The sequence below is a fragment of the Balaenoptera musculus genome, chromosome X (assembly GCF_009873245.2).
Source record: "Balaenoptera musculus isolate JJ_BM4_2016_0621 chromosome X, mBalMus1.pri.v3, whole genome shotgun sequence".
Classification (NCBI taxonomy): Eukaryota; Metazoa; Chordata; class Mammalia; order Artiodactyla; family Balaenopteridae; genus Balaenoptera; species Balaenoptera musculus.
This window is the reverse complement of record NC_045806.1, coordinates 99774628-99791572: the sequence shown is the minus strand read 5'-3', so window position 1 is coordinate 99791572 and position 16945 is coordinate 99774628. Positions and strand designations below refer to the sequence as shown.

The window sequence follows — 16945 nt, the reverse complement described above, 5'->3', positions numbered from 1 at the left end:
TTTTTTAAATAAATAAATTTATTTATTTATTTATTTATGGCTGCGTTGGGTCTTTGTTGCTGCGTGCGGGCTTTCTCTAATTGCATTGAGCAGGGGCTACTCTTCGCTGCAGTGCACGGGCTTCTCATTGCGGTGGCTTCTCTTGTTGCGGAACACAGGCTCCATGTGTGCGGGCTTCAGTAGTTGTGGCTCGCGGGCTCTAGAGCGCAGGCTCGGTAGTTGTGGCTCACGGGCTTAGTTGCTCTGCGGCATGTGGGATCTTCCTGGACCAGGGCTCGAACATGTGTCCCCTGCATTGGCAGGCAGATTCTTAACCACTGCGCCACCAGGCAAGTCCCAAAATGGCTTATTTTAAACTTCTGATCTCCACAACTGTAAGATAATAAATTTGTGTTGGATTAAGCCATGAAGTTTGTGGTAATTTGTTATAGCAGCAACAGGAACTAATACACTGACAGAGGGCAAGTGACATGATCAGGGTAGGAGGTCGGGGGGTATCGTACAGTAGTAGGAACACGGCTGCTGCACAAGGACATGCTGAAAACATGAGACTTCAATCTGGAAAGGGGAAACCTGAGAGGAGACTGATTTGAAGTCTAGACCACTGCTGAAAAATAGAACTTTCTGTGATGATGGGAATGTTGTGTATCTGCATTCTCCAGTACGGTAGCCACTAGCCACATGTGACTACTGAGAACTTGAAATGTGGCTAGTACTACTGATTTACTCAATTAATTTATATTTAAATTGTAAAAGCTTCATGTACCTAGTGGCTAGACAGAGTGTATTGGGCAGAGCAGGTCTCTACCATTAAAAAGAGTGTGGGGCTTCCCTGGTGGCACAGTGGTTAAGAATCTGCCTGCCAATGCAGGGGACACGGGTTCGAGCGCTGGTCCGGGAAGATCCCACATGCTGCAGAGCAACTAAGCCCGTGTGCCACAACTACTGAGCCCATGTGCCACAACTACTGAAGCCCGTGCGCCTGGAGCCCCTGCTCCACAACAAGAAGCCACCACAATGAGAAGCCCGCACACAGCAATGAAGAGTAGCCACCGCTCGCTGCAACTAGAGAAAAGCCCGTGCTCAGCAACAAAGACCCAGTGCAGCCAAAAATAAATTAAATAAAATAAAATTTTAAAAAAAAGAGTGTGGATAAGGTAAATACAAACTTATTCATTAAATCCTTCAATGCTAGAAAACTAGCCCAAAATAGCTATATCATATTAAAGAAGCACCAACACTTCTCTGGAGATCAGATTTCTCATAACCTCTGCCATAATACAACCACAAACCTAGAAAAGAAAAAACCATCTAAACAGCATGTCAAATTGCTATCATAAAATCCATGAACTTCACAGGAGGTGTATGGGGTCAGTCCTTGGTCAAACACCTGTACATTAGAAGAACCTAGAATACGCTGATCTCAGCCTCTGACAACAAAAAGAGTAAAGGTGGAAACTAAACGAGATAGAATTTCAAAAGCACAGAAATCTGGGACCCATTTAATAGGGAAAGACATATTCCTACATGCCTCAAAGGTCCAGGGCAAAAGCAGATGGTCATAATGGCCATTCTGAGTCACAAAGGAAGGTTATATTATGTTCTGAATTATCTGTTCAAGAAGACAAAACAGTGAATGATGTAATTTTTTTAACATCTTTATGGGAGTGTAATTGCTTTACAATGGTGTGTTAGTTTCTGCTTTATAACAAAGTGAATCAGCTATACATATGCATATATCCCCATATTTCCTCGCTCTTGCCTCTCCCTCCCACCCTCCTTATCCCACCCCTCTAGGTGGTCACAAAGCATCAAGCTGATCTCCCTGTGCTATGCGGCTGCTTCCCACTAGCTATCTATTTTACATTTGGTAGTATATATGTGTCCATGCCACTCTCTCACTTCGTCCCAGCTTACCTTAAAAAAAAGAAAGAAAAACTCAACAAAGGAAATGGGTAAATCAGAACAAAACAAAAAAAACTATCTTTCCAGTGTCATGCAAAACCCCTGCTTTTAAGGTTCCAGCCACTATGCTATACCATCCACGCCAGCTCCTCGTCACTGTCACTTACACAGGAATGATATGCACCAGGGTTGATAACTCACTTCAAGAACTCTCTCACCATTACCATCAACACCATTCTCACCTCATCCTCCTGCCTTACCTGCCACACAGCTTCCAAATTTGGATCAATGCAATCATCGACCACTGCTGTTTCTATGTCCATTCTGCTGAGCCCTGGGGGAGGAAATAACACAACAGTACAGACAGGATCATCTTGAAAAGCATGGTCTCTGTGGAACATTACATAGCAGTTATATACACAAGAAATCTATATTTGCTGATATGGAACAATATTCAAGGCACCTTAAATTAAAAAGCAAGTGATATCACACCCCTGAGTATGGCAATCACCAAAAAGATAGATTGTAACAAGTGTTGGTGAAGATGTGGAGAAACTGGAACCCTTATAGGCTGCTGCTGGGAATGTAAAATGGTGCAGCCACCTTGGAAAACAGTGTGGCAGTTCCTCAAAATGTCAAACAGAGAGCTACCATATGACCCAGCAATTCCACTCTTTGGTACATACTCAAGAGACATGAAAATATACGTCTACACCAAAACTTGTATTTGAATGTTCAGAACAGTATTATTCATAATAGCCAAAAAGTGGAAACAACCCAGTGTCCACTAATTGATGAACAGATAAACCAAATGTGGTCTATATGTACAATGGAATATTATTCAGCAATAAAAAGAATGATTCTGATTCATGCTATAACATAGATGAACCTCAGAAACATGTGCTAAATGAAACAAGCCAGTCACAAAAGACCACCTATTATCTGCTTCCATTTATATGAAAGTCCAGAATAGGCAAATCGTAGAGACTGAAACGAGATTAGTGGTTGCTTAGGGTTATGAGTGGGGATTGTGGATAAGGGGGTGATAGCTAAAGGGTACAGAGTTTCTTTTTGAGGTGATGAAAATGTTCCAAAAACTGACGATGGTGGTGGTTGCACATTATCTGTGAATGTAACTAAAAACCACTGAATTGTACACTTTAATTAATGTGTGAATTGTATGGTATGTGAATTATAGCTCAACAAAGCTGTTTTTTTTTAAAAAAAAAGCAAGTGCTAGAATAATGCATGTACTATGAGTTCATTTACATAAAACCCCAAACTACATATGCATGTAATATAAACATTTGTGAATGTATGTAAATATATAGAAGATGATTTGGAAGGCTACCCACCCATCTGTTAACATTGGTTACTTCTGGAGAGGGAAACAGGATTGCCTTCTGTACTATCACACTTTCCTGTTTCTCCTCCTACCACCCTAGTTGTTCCTTCAAGTTGCTTTTGTAAGCGTTCCTTCCTCTGCCCATCTCTTTTGAATCTCATTCTACTCTTCAGGCTCTCCTTGAAGTAATCCTAAGATCATACATTTCCCATGGCTTCACCAACCTCCATCCATCTCCTGACTCATTCATTCAGCAAATATTCATTGAGCACCTACTAGGTACTGTGCTAGTACCTTTGATTCCTTCCTCTCCCTCGTCTCCCATCCCTCATCCAACAAATTCCACCAGTCCTCTCTCCAATAAACATACTCTGTCTCTCTACTTCTCTCCATGTCCGTGGCCTCCAATGTAATGCAAGCTACTGTCATCTCTCCCAGATCCCTGCAACAGTCTCCTGCCCCGTCTCCCTGCTTGCATAGGCCATTCTCCACACAACAGCCAGAGCCCACTTTTAAATATATAAATCAGCTCATATCAGTCTCCCTGCTTCGAAGCCCTCTAAGGACTTCCGAATACACTCTGCATAACATCTAAGCTCTTTACTTTGACCTAGTAAGATAGAGCCCTTGCCTAAATCTCTGATCTCATCCCATCCTTGTTTGCTATGCTCCCAGCTATAATTTCCTCTCTCTTGAGGGTCTCTGAACTTGCCTAAAATGTTCTCTCATCATCCACGTCTCAGCTCCAGTGTCAGCTCCTCAGTGAGGCCTTCCCTGATCATCCCAACTAAGTAGGCCCCGAGCCTGGTCAGTGTCTCATCGCATCTCCTGTTTTACTTTCTCCCAGCGTTTATTGTCATCTGCAGTTGTTTCATTTATTGGTTTGCTTGTTCATTATATGTCTTCCCTGCCACTTGAATGTAAGCTCCATGAGAGTGGCAACTCTATTTGCCTTGTTCCTGCTGAATCTCTAGCACCTAGAAGGTACTCAATGAATATTTGCTGAATGAATGAGTCAGGAGATGGATGGAGGTTGGTGAAGCCATGGGAAATGTATGATCTTAGGATTACTTCAAGGAGAGCCTGAAGAGTAGAATGAGATTCAAAAGAGATGGGCAGAGGAAGGAATTCTTACAAAGGCAACTTGAAGGAACAACCAGAGTGTCTGACCCTCAGGTTTCTGGCTGAAGCAACTAGACAGATGGTGGGTGCCATTCACTGAGACTGAAAGACAAGGGGAGGAGCAAGCGGGGTTGGGGATTGCTTCAAGAACTGAGTTCTGGACATGTTAAATTTGAGATGTGTATGAGTCACCCAACTGGAGATCCTAAGTAGATGGCTAGTTATAGAAGTCTAGATAGACTTCAGTGAGGTGGTCAGGGCTAGAGACGGAAGTCTAGAAATTGAATTCATCAACATAGATACAGTATTTAAAGCCCTGGGAATAAATAACCTAGGAAGAAAGCAGAGAATGAGAAAAAGGGGGCCTGATGCAGAGTTCTAATGTCTCCCACACTTGTATCTCCAGTCCTCACCTCCTTCTTCCAGGAGTTCCAGAACTACTATCAAATGCCTTACATAAACCCAGGGTGTCCCATAATGACTCCATTGACTTCCTCTTCAAAACTGGTCCTCCTTCTGTATTCACCAGTCAGTTGGACCTCTTCGTAACATCCCCAGTACTGTTCCCCACCTTTCCTTCCCCGTGACAGTTACCTTAGGTCATCAATCTCATCATCTCATGCCTGGATGACTACAATAGTTTCTTAGCTGGTATCTCTGCCTCCAGTATTGACCCCCGACTGCTGCCAGTAGGGTCCTTCTGAAATCCCTTGATCATGGTACTTCCTTACTTAAAACCTTTCGATGGTTTCCCATTGTTCAAGATAAAGTACAAATTCTTAAACCTAATGTATAAGGTCTTTCAGGACCTGCTTCCTGCGACCTTTTCAATCCTGTCTTCCGCTTACTCCCTCTCCCTTACATCCTAGGCATACCAATTTATCAACTGCCTTTAGTTCTCTGGATGCATCATCCTTGTTTATTTCTACAAACATGTACCTGCGATGCACCCCACCACTACCTGTTCTCCAGCTCCATGAAAAGTTTTGCCCTCCAACCAAGCCAACTTGCTCTCTTCTTTCTTGATGTCCCCTCAGCATCCTGAGCATCTTGCATCTTTATTTTCTGTAGTATCTTATTGTATTTCTATGTTCATGTAGCTCTCTCCCTCTACTAGCCTGTAAGCTTAATGAGGGCAGGGATGGTACTTCCTTATCTTTGTTTTACCAGCACCTAATATAGTGCCTAGCATATAGTAATCACATCAGCCAATATTTATCAAGTGCATATCAGTGCCAAGTAATTCTATAAGTGCTTTACATGTACTGATTCATTTATAACAACCCTATGAGGCAGGTAGTATTATTATGCCCAATCGACAAATAGGAAATAAAGACAGAGAGATTAAGTAACTTTGCTCAAGTTACACAGCTAGTAATGGATACAAGCCCAGTCAGTCTAGCTCCAGAGTCTGTGCTTGTAATCACTAGTCTCTCAGCAAATGCCTGTTCAATGAATGGGAAATTGGAAATGTGGGACATGTGACTTTTTTCATGTTATTATTCTGACCTTGACTATTTCATCTTTTCTTTCATTAAAAAATCTCATTTCATTCAGAGCTCAGACACAATAAAGTTACAAAATCAAATAACAGATCCTGTGCTATGGAGCTCAAGGGAGTCAATAAGGGCAAATGTCATTATCCTCACACCTCCAGGCACTTAGCAAGTCAGGTTGATTTACTGATGTTGAGCGACTAGGGCCAAAGCACAGAAAAGTAAGATAGGACGAAACATCATAACATCTTAACATCAAAACATCCTGACAGCAACCACTTACTGAGAGCCTCATAGATGCCAGGCGCTTTGTTGAGAGTTTTACATGGATTACCTCATTCAATCTTTCCAACAGCCCTCTGTGATGTCCGTACTGTTAGGCTCCCCATCTTACAGATGAGAAAATAGGCTCAAATAGGGAGCCTATAGGCTCCAATAGGGAGGTTGGATAACTCGTGCAAGGTTACAGGGTTAGTAAATGGCAAACCAGGATTTACGCCAGGGCTGCTGGCTGCAGTCCGTGCTTTATTTTTTTTTAACATCTTTTTTGGAGTATAATTGCTTTACAGTGTTGTGTTAGTTTCTGCTGTATAACAAAGTGAATCAGCTATACATATACATATATCCCCATATCTCCTCCCTCTTGCATCTCCCTCCCATCCTCCCTATTCCACCTCTCTAGGTGGTCACAAAGCACCGAGCTGATCTCCCTGTGCTACGTGGACTGCCCCACTCACCCTTGTCAACCGTGACTCTAGGGCTGCACTGCCCCCACTGGACAAACACTAGCCATACACGGCTAGGTCAATTTATTTATTTACTTTTTAAATTTTATTGAAGTATAGCTGATTTACAATGTTGCGCTAATTTCTGCTGTATAGCAAAAGTGACCCAGTTATAGATATATATATTCTTTTTCATATTCTTTTCCATTATGGTTTATCACAGGCTACTGAATATAGTTCCCTGTGCTATATAGGACCTTGTTTATCCATCCTATATATACTAGTTTGCATCTGCTAATCCCAAACTTCCCATCCATCCCTCCCCCACCCCCTTTCCCCTTTGGTAACCATAAGTTTGTTTTCTATGTCTGTGAGTTTGTTTCCGTTTTGTAAATAAGCTCATTCATGTCATATTTTAGGTTCCACATATAAGTGATATCATACATATGGTATTTGTCTTTCTCGTTCTGACTTAGTTCACTTAGGATGATAATCTCTAGGTCCATCCATGTTGCTGTAAATGCCATTATTTCATTCTTTTTTATGGCTGAGTAATATTCCATTGTATACATGTACCATTCCTTCTCTATCGATTCCTCTGCTGATGGACACCTAGGTTGTTTCCATGTCTTGGCTATTGTAAATAGTGCTGCTATGAACATTGGGGTGCATGTATCTTTTCGAATTATGGTTTTCTACAGATATATGCCCAGGAGTGGGGCTGCTGGATCATATGGCAGCTCTATTTTTAGTTTTTTTAGGAATCACCATACTGTTTTCCATAATGGCTACACCAATTTACATTCCCACCAACAGTGTAGGAGGGTTCCCTTTTCTCCACACCCTCTCCAGCATTTATTGTTTGTAGATTTTTTGATGATGGCCATTCTGACTGGTGTGAGGTGATAGCTCATTGTAGTATTGATTTGCATTTCTCTAATAACTAGCAATGATGAGCATCTTTTCATGTAGGTCAATTTAAATTAATTAAAATTAACTACAACTAAAAATTCAGTTCCTCAGTCACATCAGCCACATTTTAAGTGTTCAAAAGCCAGATGTGGCTAATGACCGCCATATTGGAGAGCGCACACAAAGCACATTGCCCTCATCACAGAAGGCTGCATAGGTCAGCGTGGCACCAGAGTGTGCTGGCTATGACAGGGTAGGTTCGGTGAGCTTCTTCCAACTGCTGCCCCCCTTCTCTCCACCCTGCCAGTCTGGCTCTTCTCACTTCAGCGTCTTGGGGAAACTTTGAGGCATACGGTAAGGTAATAACTTTCATTATCGTCCCCTCCATCATTCACCTCCTCAGTAATATCACCCTTTCTATCCACTGCCTGCAGTTCATCCTCGTGCCCCATCCCAGTCGCCCCCTCCCCTCTCCAGTTCTGGGGAGACAGAGGTCCTGTTGTTATGCATTCTCATTGTGCCTCCAACCAACCCAGATGATCCAGTGCAGGACAGGCACTTTACAGCCGCAAGAAGCAGAGATCCCTGACCATCGTCCGCAGCCACACCTTGTCTCCCCACCTGCCGCCGGCTCAGCTCTCCAGAGGGAGGGCTCACCCTAACCCTGGCCCAGCCGGCTGCTGAGGTGCAGCCTCCTGTGGCCACCACGACTCCAATATGATTTTGGAGCTGGTGAAAAGGACCTGGAACCTTCCTAAAATCACATGTTACCCAATGTCAATGAAATCTAATAGGATGCTAGAAGGCAGGCTGGTTATATATGATCTGCTCTGCACACAGGGACGAGTTGGGAAGAAAGGAGACAAAGCAGCCAGGGATAGGGGAGCTAAATAAGATACACTCCATTACCCATGGTCATGGAGAACAGACATGGCAGCTTATTAAAGCCAGTCAATAGTCCCAAAGGCACTCTGGAATTCATCATATGACGCAGCCATAACCTACCTCTGAACCCCAGCGGATTTATCCATCTAATTAATTTTTCTCAGACTGATATTAAAATGAGTGTATACTTTCCAAGCTGATTCTAACTGATGTCTAGAGAAGCGGGCAATGGCATGCATACTGGGAAGGGTAAAGACAGCCTAAAATGATTAATTTGCCACTGAAAATCTCAGTGTAGGTATTTGAGAGTCACCTGTACACACTGTCCATAGGAGAATTCTGCCTGTCAAAGCAACTAAAGAGTTGAGCCACCTAAGACTCTTCTCGGAGGCCCACATCAAAGATGTAGGAAACGGTCAAGTCAAGCTGGATGTCTCTCAGTCCATAATGCGCCCAGTCACAAAATCAGAGACACCCTGCTGATTCCCAAAAGGTTCTCATGCAGAAGCAACTTCACTCCAGCGCATGCCACTTAACAGCAGGGGCTATAGTAGGGAAAGGAGGGGTAGGCAGGCTCTGTCCCCATCCCCGTGATGTGTGGGCCACACCGCCTCTGAAAACACAGCTGTGAAACAGGGACAGTAAGCGACACTCAGGGTTCCGCTTCAGTCATGCTTGAAGTGGGTAGAGCAGAGTGACAATGGAGCACGGAAAGGACAAGGGGCCAGAAGACAGAATCAACGTTCCTGAAAGCAAGAGTACTCGCGAGACACGTATTGGTTTCTGTTTTCCCTCTGAAGGGGAGAAAGTAGGTCAACACACTCAAAGAACTGTGACCAGGGACCGTGGGTCTGAGAGGGAGCCAGTGGCTGAGCCCTGCCAAGATGAAGCAGTGAGACACATGCCTTTCACTTTCAGGGATTTGTCTGAGGTCACTTGGCCTTGGGAAGAACTCGGGCTGTGAATCCCTTGGTGTGTATCCTCTGCAGGCCCTCGGAGTTGGGTGCAAGGGGAGCCTCGCATTTTAAGACCGACATCCTAATGATTGGCTGGCGTGAGCTGGCAGGCACAGGAATGTTTATGAGCAACCTGCCTGCTTTGGCTTTCAGACAAGGTGGACAAGGCCCGGGGCAGCGTGGCTAAATATAGACAGCACAGGGGGCCCAGAAAGCAGGAGAGCTCGGTTTCATTCCCACGTCTCTCGGTTAACTTGGGGCAAACTCCCTGAGTGTCCTTCTTTCATGGACTGATTTGTTGGTAAGGCAGGAGCACTGAGGAAGCTTTCCCAGGCCTAGAGCAGGGGGTCACACTGAGTCTGCTGCATTTTCTTGCCTCATCTTCCCTCAACGACCCAAGTTTGGGGAAAAGACCGGTTGTGATCAGGTGGGAGGTGGAGTCGCCGATTCACGTATGGAAACAGGACAAGCTGTGATGACCCAGTGGCGGCCACACGAGGCCCCCTCAACAAGGTTGCTGCCCAGTCAGAGCCAGAAGGAGGCTGCCTGACCCCTGGTCTAAAGGTAGAGGTGGCAGAGACGCATACCAGAGGCGCCAAGTCAGAACTCTTGCTGCCTAGCACACAGCTACGAGGCAAGCAGTGTGAAACGCAGGAATTTAGGTAGGCAATTTTAGGAGGAAATTCAAAACCCAGGCAGTTCCTGCCCTCTGTCACTGCTCATATGCCATTCCTTTCCTCAGCAAGACTCTACTTGTACAGAAGCAAAGAACCCAGGCCAAGGCGGCCGCTTGTCCAGTCCCGTTAGGGGGCAGTGTTCTTAGGAAAAACCTGGACTAGCCATGGAGCAGGGGAGGCCGAGCCCAAGGAAACTCTTCAGTATTTCCCGCCCCAAGGCCCTCGGCCCTACCCTCATTCCTGGACACTTCCGCCAGAAGTCAGTATATCCCTGGGTGGCAGCAATACCTGGGAGGAGCTGCTACTTTTTTTTTTTTCTGATTATAAAACTGATAAGTGATTACTGTATAAAACTGAGAGCATAAAGGAAAATAGAAACTAGAAAATTTTAAAAATCACTATAATCCCATCACCTAAAGATTACTACTGTTAACAGCCTTTATGTAAATTTGGAGTAGTCAGGCCTGGATTCAAGCCCTGGCTCTATTGCTTACTTACAGTGTGACTTTGGGCAAGTTACATAAGCTCTCTGAACCTCAGTTTTCTTATCTGCAAAATGAGAATAATCATAGCACTCACCTTAAAGTGTTGTTTCAAGGATCCGAGAATTCCCGTGAAGAGGTGTAGTCGTCCCTGGCAAATAGTAAGTGATCAATAAGTACTGGCCACCACCATCATCATCATCATCATCATTCTACGTGCCTGTATTCAAAACCCTCCATAATGATGGCTGCATAATATTTCACCTTGTGATGGTACTATTTCCTGAGTGTTAAACATCTATGTTGCCTCCAAGATTTCGGTATTACAAAACTGCTGCAAGGAATATTCTTGCACATAATCTCTGATCATTTCCTTAACATAAATCTCCTAGAATTGAGTTTACTGGGAAAAAGAATATGAACATTTTTTAGGCCCTTGTTCCAGACTGTAAAGTGGCTTTCTAGAAAGGTTGTACTCACTTACATGTCTACCAGCAGGGCATATAAGTACCTATCTCTTCATACTTTCACCAACACTGAGTAATAACATTTTTAAAAAGTCTTTGAGGCTTCCCTGGTGGCGCAGTGGTTAGGAATCCACCTGCCAATGCAGGGGACACGGGTTCGTGCCCCAGTCTGGGAAGATCCCACATGCCGTGGAGCGGCTAGGCCCATGAGCCACAACTACTGAGCCTGCGCGTCTGGAGCCTGTGCTCCGCAACGGGAGAGGCCGCAACAGTGAGAGGCCCGCGCACCGCGACGAAGAGTGGCCCCCACTCGCCGCAACTGGAGAAAGCCCTTGCACGGAAACGAAGACCCAACACAGCCAAAAATAATAAAAAATAAAATAAAAATAAATAACAGTGTGTGTGTATCTATAAGGGGTTAATTGTACAAAGTTCTATACTTTAAAAAAAAAAAAAAGGTCTTTGCCGGGCTTCCCTGGTGGTGCAGTAGTTAAGAATCCGCCTGCCAGTGCAGGGGACACAGGTTCGACCCCTGGTCGGGGAAGATCCCACGTGCCATGAAGCAACTAAGCCCGTGCACTACAACTACTGAGCCTGCGCTCTAGAGCCCGTGAGCCACAAACACTGAGCCCGCGCGCAGCAACTACTGAAGCCCGTGCGCCTAGAGCCTGTGCTTCGCAGCAAAGAGAAGCCACCACGATGAGAAGCCCGTGCACTGCAATGAAGAGTAACCCCCCCCTTGCCGCAACTAGAGAAAGCCCGCATGCAGCAATGAAGCCAAAAATAAATAAATAAATTAAATTAAATTAAATTAAAAAAAAAAAGTCTTTGCCAATTTGATAAGGGAAATGGTGCTTTGTTTTCACTTGTAAGGCTTTGACCATAAGGGAGGATACACATTTTAAGCTAATTCTCTGTTAAACTCGTACAGGAACTCACGTGTCCCCAGAGACAAAATCCATAATGAAGTCTTCAGGGATCCTGAAATGAAAACACACGAGGGACATATGCATTAAAATAATTTACATTTGAATAGTTGATATACTTATTTTGAAACACTTTTGGTTGTAAAATCTAACACATAGAAAACTACGGATCTTAATAGAGCATTATAAAGTCAGTACCTTCCTGTTCTCATCTAGGTCAGGAAATAGAACCTTGCCAGCCACCTCAGAAGCCTGACACACATCCCATCCCAATCCTAAAATCAACCACTATGATGACTTTTATGGTAATCCCTTCCTTGCTTTCTCTTAGTTTTCTTTCTTTCGTTTGCACCAGAGTTGCAACCTTAAGCACTATACTTTAGGTTTTTTTTGTTTTTTTAAATTTATTTTTGGCTGTGTTGGGTCTTCTTTGCTGTGCGCGGGCTTTCTCTAGTTGCGGCAGGTGGGAGCTACTCTTCGCTGTGGTGCACGGGCTTCTCATTGCAGTGGCTTCTCTTGTTGCGGAGCAGAGGCTCTAGGCGCCCGAGCTGCAGTAGCTGTGGCACGAGGGCTCAGTAGTTGTGGCATGCGGGCTCTAGAGCACAGGCTCAGTAGTTGTGGCGCACGGGCTTAGTTGCTCCGGCGGCATGTGGGATCTTCCCAGACCAGGGCTCGAACCCGTGTCCCCTGCATTGGCAGGCAGATTCTGAACCACTGCACCACCAGGGGAGTCCCTATACTTTAGTTTTGCTTTCTTAAAATATTTTAAGTCTCTTTCCCTTAGTAACTGACATACTTGTAATAAAAGCTATGCTGGATTATAATAGCATATAACTGAAAGAAGCAAATGCTTGTTTTTTTTTAATGGACCTGTACATACACATAAAAACATACACAATTTTCCCCAGGCATGTGAGTAAATAAATTACTCTGCCTCAAACTTAGCATATCACTTGGATATAGTTACATGTGTTAGTTCAATTTCGAAGTCATGCCCCCAACGTCAGTATAATTTTAACATTTTCCACTCAAGTTTAAGTGTCAGTTATAAGTCAGGATTCTGATGTTCCATCTTTTTTTCCCTCCTCAACCTGTTAGATAGGTCAGAGTTCTTAGCTGCAAACTACAGAATCCACTCTGACTAGTTTAAGCAGAAAGGAAATTTATTGAAGAATATTAGACAGTTTCAGGATCTCTTGGGACCCATAAAGCCAGGCTCTGAAGAAGCCAGAAGCATGGTGCAAGTACACTGGGAGCACTGCTCTGGCAAAAACGCCACTGCCCCTACCCTGCAGAAGACAGCAGTGCCCCATGATCCTTGCCTTCCATTTGGAATTTCCAGGCTGCTGGTATCTCCCTTCCAACGGCCCCTAGAAGCCCATCAAAGAGAGCAATGGGCTGGAGAGATTCGAGCTGCTCGACGGGGCCCCTCTGCATCTGCTGGTTTCTGCTGTCCAGGACAGCAGGACTGACACGCCCTATGTTGGATACCAGAAAGCACAGAGAAGTTTTCTGCGTGTTCTGCTGGTTCTCACCCAACTTGCCAGTAGAATGTAAACTTTTAGGGGCAGAGACCGGCTCTTCACTTTTAAGTAGTCACATACTGAGTATTTACTAATTATCTGCTACATGTACCAACAAATAGTTCTGAATGCCTACTCTGAATTTGCCACAGTGCTGGGTGCTGGGGATATAAACTGTGGACTAGATAGAAAAGCGTCTCCTCTCACAAGCTTACATTCCAGCCAGCGTTGAGTGACAGCAAATATATAAACAATCATGATTTCAGGTGAGGCAAGGGGCAAGGCTACCTTCAATAGGGTGGCCAGAGAGGGTCTCCATGAGGGCCTGACGGTGGGAATAAAATGCTAAGGATGAGAAGGATCCAAGCATTTGAAGAGTTAGGGGAAGAACAGTCCTGGAAGAAGGCATACCACACAAGGAGGAAACAGACTGACTCACTGGCTCTGGAGCTGGAGCATGATGAGCGAGCAGGGTAGAAAAATGTTTGCATTTTAATCCAAGCACATTGAGAAGCCACTGGAGGCTGTGAATGGCAGGGAGTGACAACATCCGGTACACATTTTGAAGGATCACTCTGGGTGGTGAGGGGAGAACACACCATAAGGGAGACAAACAGAAACATTAAGAAGGTGAGTAATCCAGATGAAAGATGATGGTGGATTGGAGCAGGGTGGTCGAAAGAATGAGAGGTGGTCACATTTGGGATGCGCCTCAGAGTTAGAATTAACAGGAATTACAGATTGGCTGTGGGAGGTGAGAGGAAGAGGCGAATCAAGGATGATGCCCAGATTTGGGGGCTTGAGCAATAGAGCAACTGATGCTGACAGTTACTGAGATGGGGAAGAGTGGTTGGGGGCGGGGCGGTTCGAGTTCAGATTTTGACAGGTTCACGTGCCAGTGTCTACGGGACTGGACGGGGTGAGTAGATAGTGACGTGTATCTGAGTGGAGCTCAGAGGAGAGGCCAGGTCTTGTGTTGCCCCACACTGAGCACTCCGAGAGGGGACATGAACTGTACCAGACACAGCTTGGAAGAAGGAGTTAACACAGAAGGTCTTGTCGATCAGTCCTTGTGTGTCTCCAGGGAAGCCTGGCATCATAATTGACCCTTGACCTACCCCGGGGACTATGGCCCTCAGAAGGCTTTTTTATGTCTCTGATTGACCTTGTTGTTTTACGTATCTGTCCAGAGAAATGGGGCGTGTTTGTACCAGTTCAGGAGGACCTCTCAGGAGTGTTTAAGAAGAGTCATCATGTACCTGCTTTCGATGCTGGAGTCCTGAGTTTTGTTTCATAAACACCTCAGACCCTGAGACTTGGTGGACTTCCCTGGGCACAGACATGTCACAGGTGTCCCTGTAGTTTGCTGTGAGCTGCTCCTGTGTGGCCCTGGGCAGGGAAGAACTTGGAAGCCTGTGCCTGAGCGATGCGTATATTTTTCCCACTGCCTTTCTCTGTATCCTCTGCTGTAAGAAACCTTAGCTGTGACTAAAACCCACTGTTGAATCTTATGAGTCCTTCTAGTCAATCACCCAACTTGATGTGGTTGTGAGCCCCCCGAAACACAGCCTTTGCCCTCAAGGGGCTTAAGCTTTAGCTGAAGAGGAGAAAGGAAGAAACATGAAGCAACAGTGACCCAAGCAGGACAATATATTTATATAGCATGGTCCGCCCGAGGACAGGGACTAAGTCTTTATTCATCTTTGTATCCCCCAAAGAGGGCTGGGGAACTGCAAGGGCCTCAGTAAAAGTTTGCTGAACTTCACACAAGAGGTGGAACTTCCTGGATGGTGAGGATTTTCAATAAGCTAAGAAGAGAGGGAAGGCCTGCCAATTGGAGAAAACAACTTGATGGAGGCCCAAAAGCAAGAAGAGGCAGGGTTTGTTTGTAGAAAGCTGTCCTCTCAGTCTCCCTGCTCCACAATGCCTGGCTCAGTCACCAAACAGTGGGCATTTAATAAAGTCGGCCACTTGTCAGGTATCCGGGCCCAAGTTTGCTGCCACACCCTCTCCAGCCTCCCCCCCTGCTTTTCTGGGCAGCGCTAAGGATGAGAGGTGAGGGCACAGCTTATTCCTCCTGCACCCGCTCAAGTCACTTGCAAGAGAGTAAACTGCGGCTGAGATGTCTACTTCCAAATCTTACTGCAGCACAGTTAGCTGGGCTGATCTCCCTGTGATTCTGAGATAAAATTCCAGATGGGACTACAATACCTCTATTAATCCTGAATTCCAGGTCAGTTCCAAAATCAAAACTCCCAGAACTTAGGCATCTCTAATACAATCTTTGCCCAATTCCCTGGGCAGCTTTCGAAAGAAATAGATTCATAACTTCTTCACCACAAGAGAGGCTCAGGTGAAGGGAGATATGGAGACCAAGGAAAAGAGAAGGCACTCTCAAAAATGGACCAAAACATTTCTGTCTGTATGAACAGGAAAGAGAATGGAAGGATGAGCACCTGGACTTTATAGAGATCATCGAATGCAACCGTTGCCCCTCCCCCTCTGGCAGATGAAGAAGAGATCTGTCTAGCATGGAAGCAACCTAAGTGTCCACCGACAGATGAATGGATAAAGAAGATGTGGCACATATATATAATGGAATATTACTCAGCCATAAAAAGATACGAAATTGAGTTATTTGTAGTGAGGTGGATGGACCTAGAGTCTGTCATACAGAGTGAAGTAAGTCAGAAAGAGAAAAATAAATACCATATGCTAACACATATATATGGAATCTAAATTTTTTTTTAATGGTTCTGAAGAACCTACGGGCAAGACGGGAATAAAGATGCAGACGTAGAGAATGGACTTGAGGACACGTGGAGGGGGAAGGTAAGCTGTGACAAAGTGAGAGAGTGGCATTGACACATATACACTACCAAATGTAAAATAGATAGCTAGTGGGAAGCAGCCGCATAGCACAGGGAGATCAGCTCGGTGGTTTGTGACCACCTAGAGGGGTGGGATAGGGAGGGTGGGAGGGAGACGCAAGAGGGAGGAGATATGGGGATGTATGTACATGTATAGATGATTCACTTTGTTATACAGCAGAAACTAACACACCAGTGTAAAGCAATTATACTCCAATAAAGATGTTTAAAAAAAAAAAAGGAGAGAGAGATTTGTCTAGGACCACACAGCTGATCCAGGACCAGAACCCAGTTTTCCTGATTTCCAGTCCAGTGCTTTACCACATTTTAGTGGTATTCAGCCCTATTCAGTAGTTCTACTGCCATAAGGATCATCCCCAAAGAAGGTGGATGCGTTAAATTTCCAAATTAGCAACCATCCCTTGGTGAAGCACGTTAAGGGCCAGCACAGGGGAGGGAGGCAAGAGGCTCAGCCAAGGCAGCACAATTGCAAGGGCTAAGTGAGACATGCTTCTGACTGCTTTACAGGCTCTGCAGCCTCACTGTTTCTTTGCTTTGAGCCAAGTCAATCACGCTCTGTGTCATGGGGTGGGGGGTCAGGCAGGGAGAGGAGTGAACAAAACAGACTTTCCTGCCGGCAGAGGTGCGTGGCCA

General features: G+C 45.0%; 1 long non-coding RNA gene across 3 annotated transcripts in view; it reads right to left on the bottom strand.

Moving 5' to 3' along the window:
* Window positions 1-256: 256 nt before the first annotated feature.
* LOC118888208 overlaps window positions 257-16945 on the bottom strand; it is a 37620-nt gene continuing 20931 nt past the window's right edge. For 2 of the 3 annotated variants that reach the window (XR_005018267.1, XR_005018269.1), the window contains exons 5-8: window positions 11912-11953; window positions 10603-10656; window positions 2166-2239; window positions 257-372 (exon numbers count right to left, since the gene is read on the bottom strand). This is a non-coding gene — a long non-coding RNA (uncharacterized LOC118888208). Of the gene's footprint in view, window positions 373-2165; window positions 2240-10602; window positions 10657-11901; window positions 11954-16945 lie in introns of all 3 variants that reach the window. The other variant, XR_005018268.1, reaches the window with a different exon arrangement.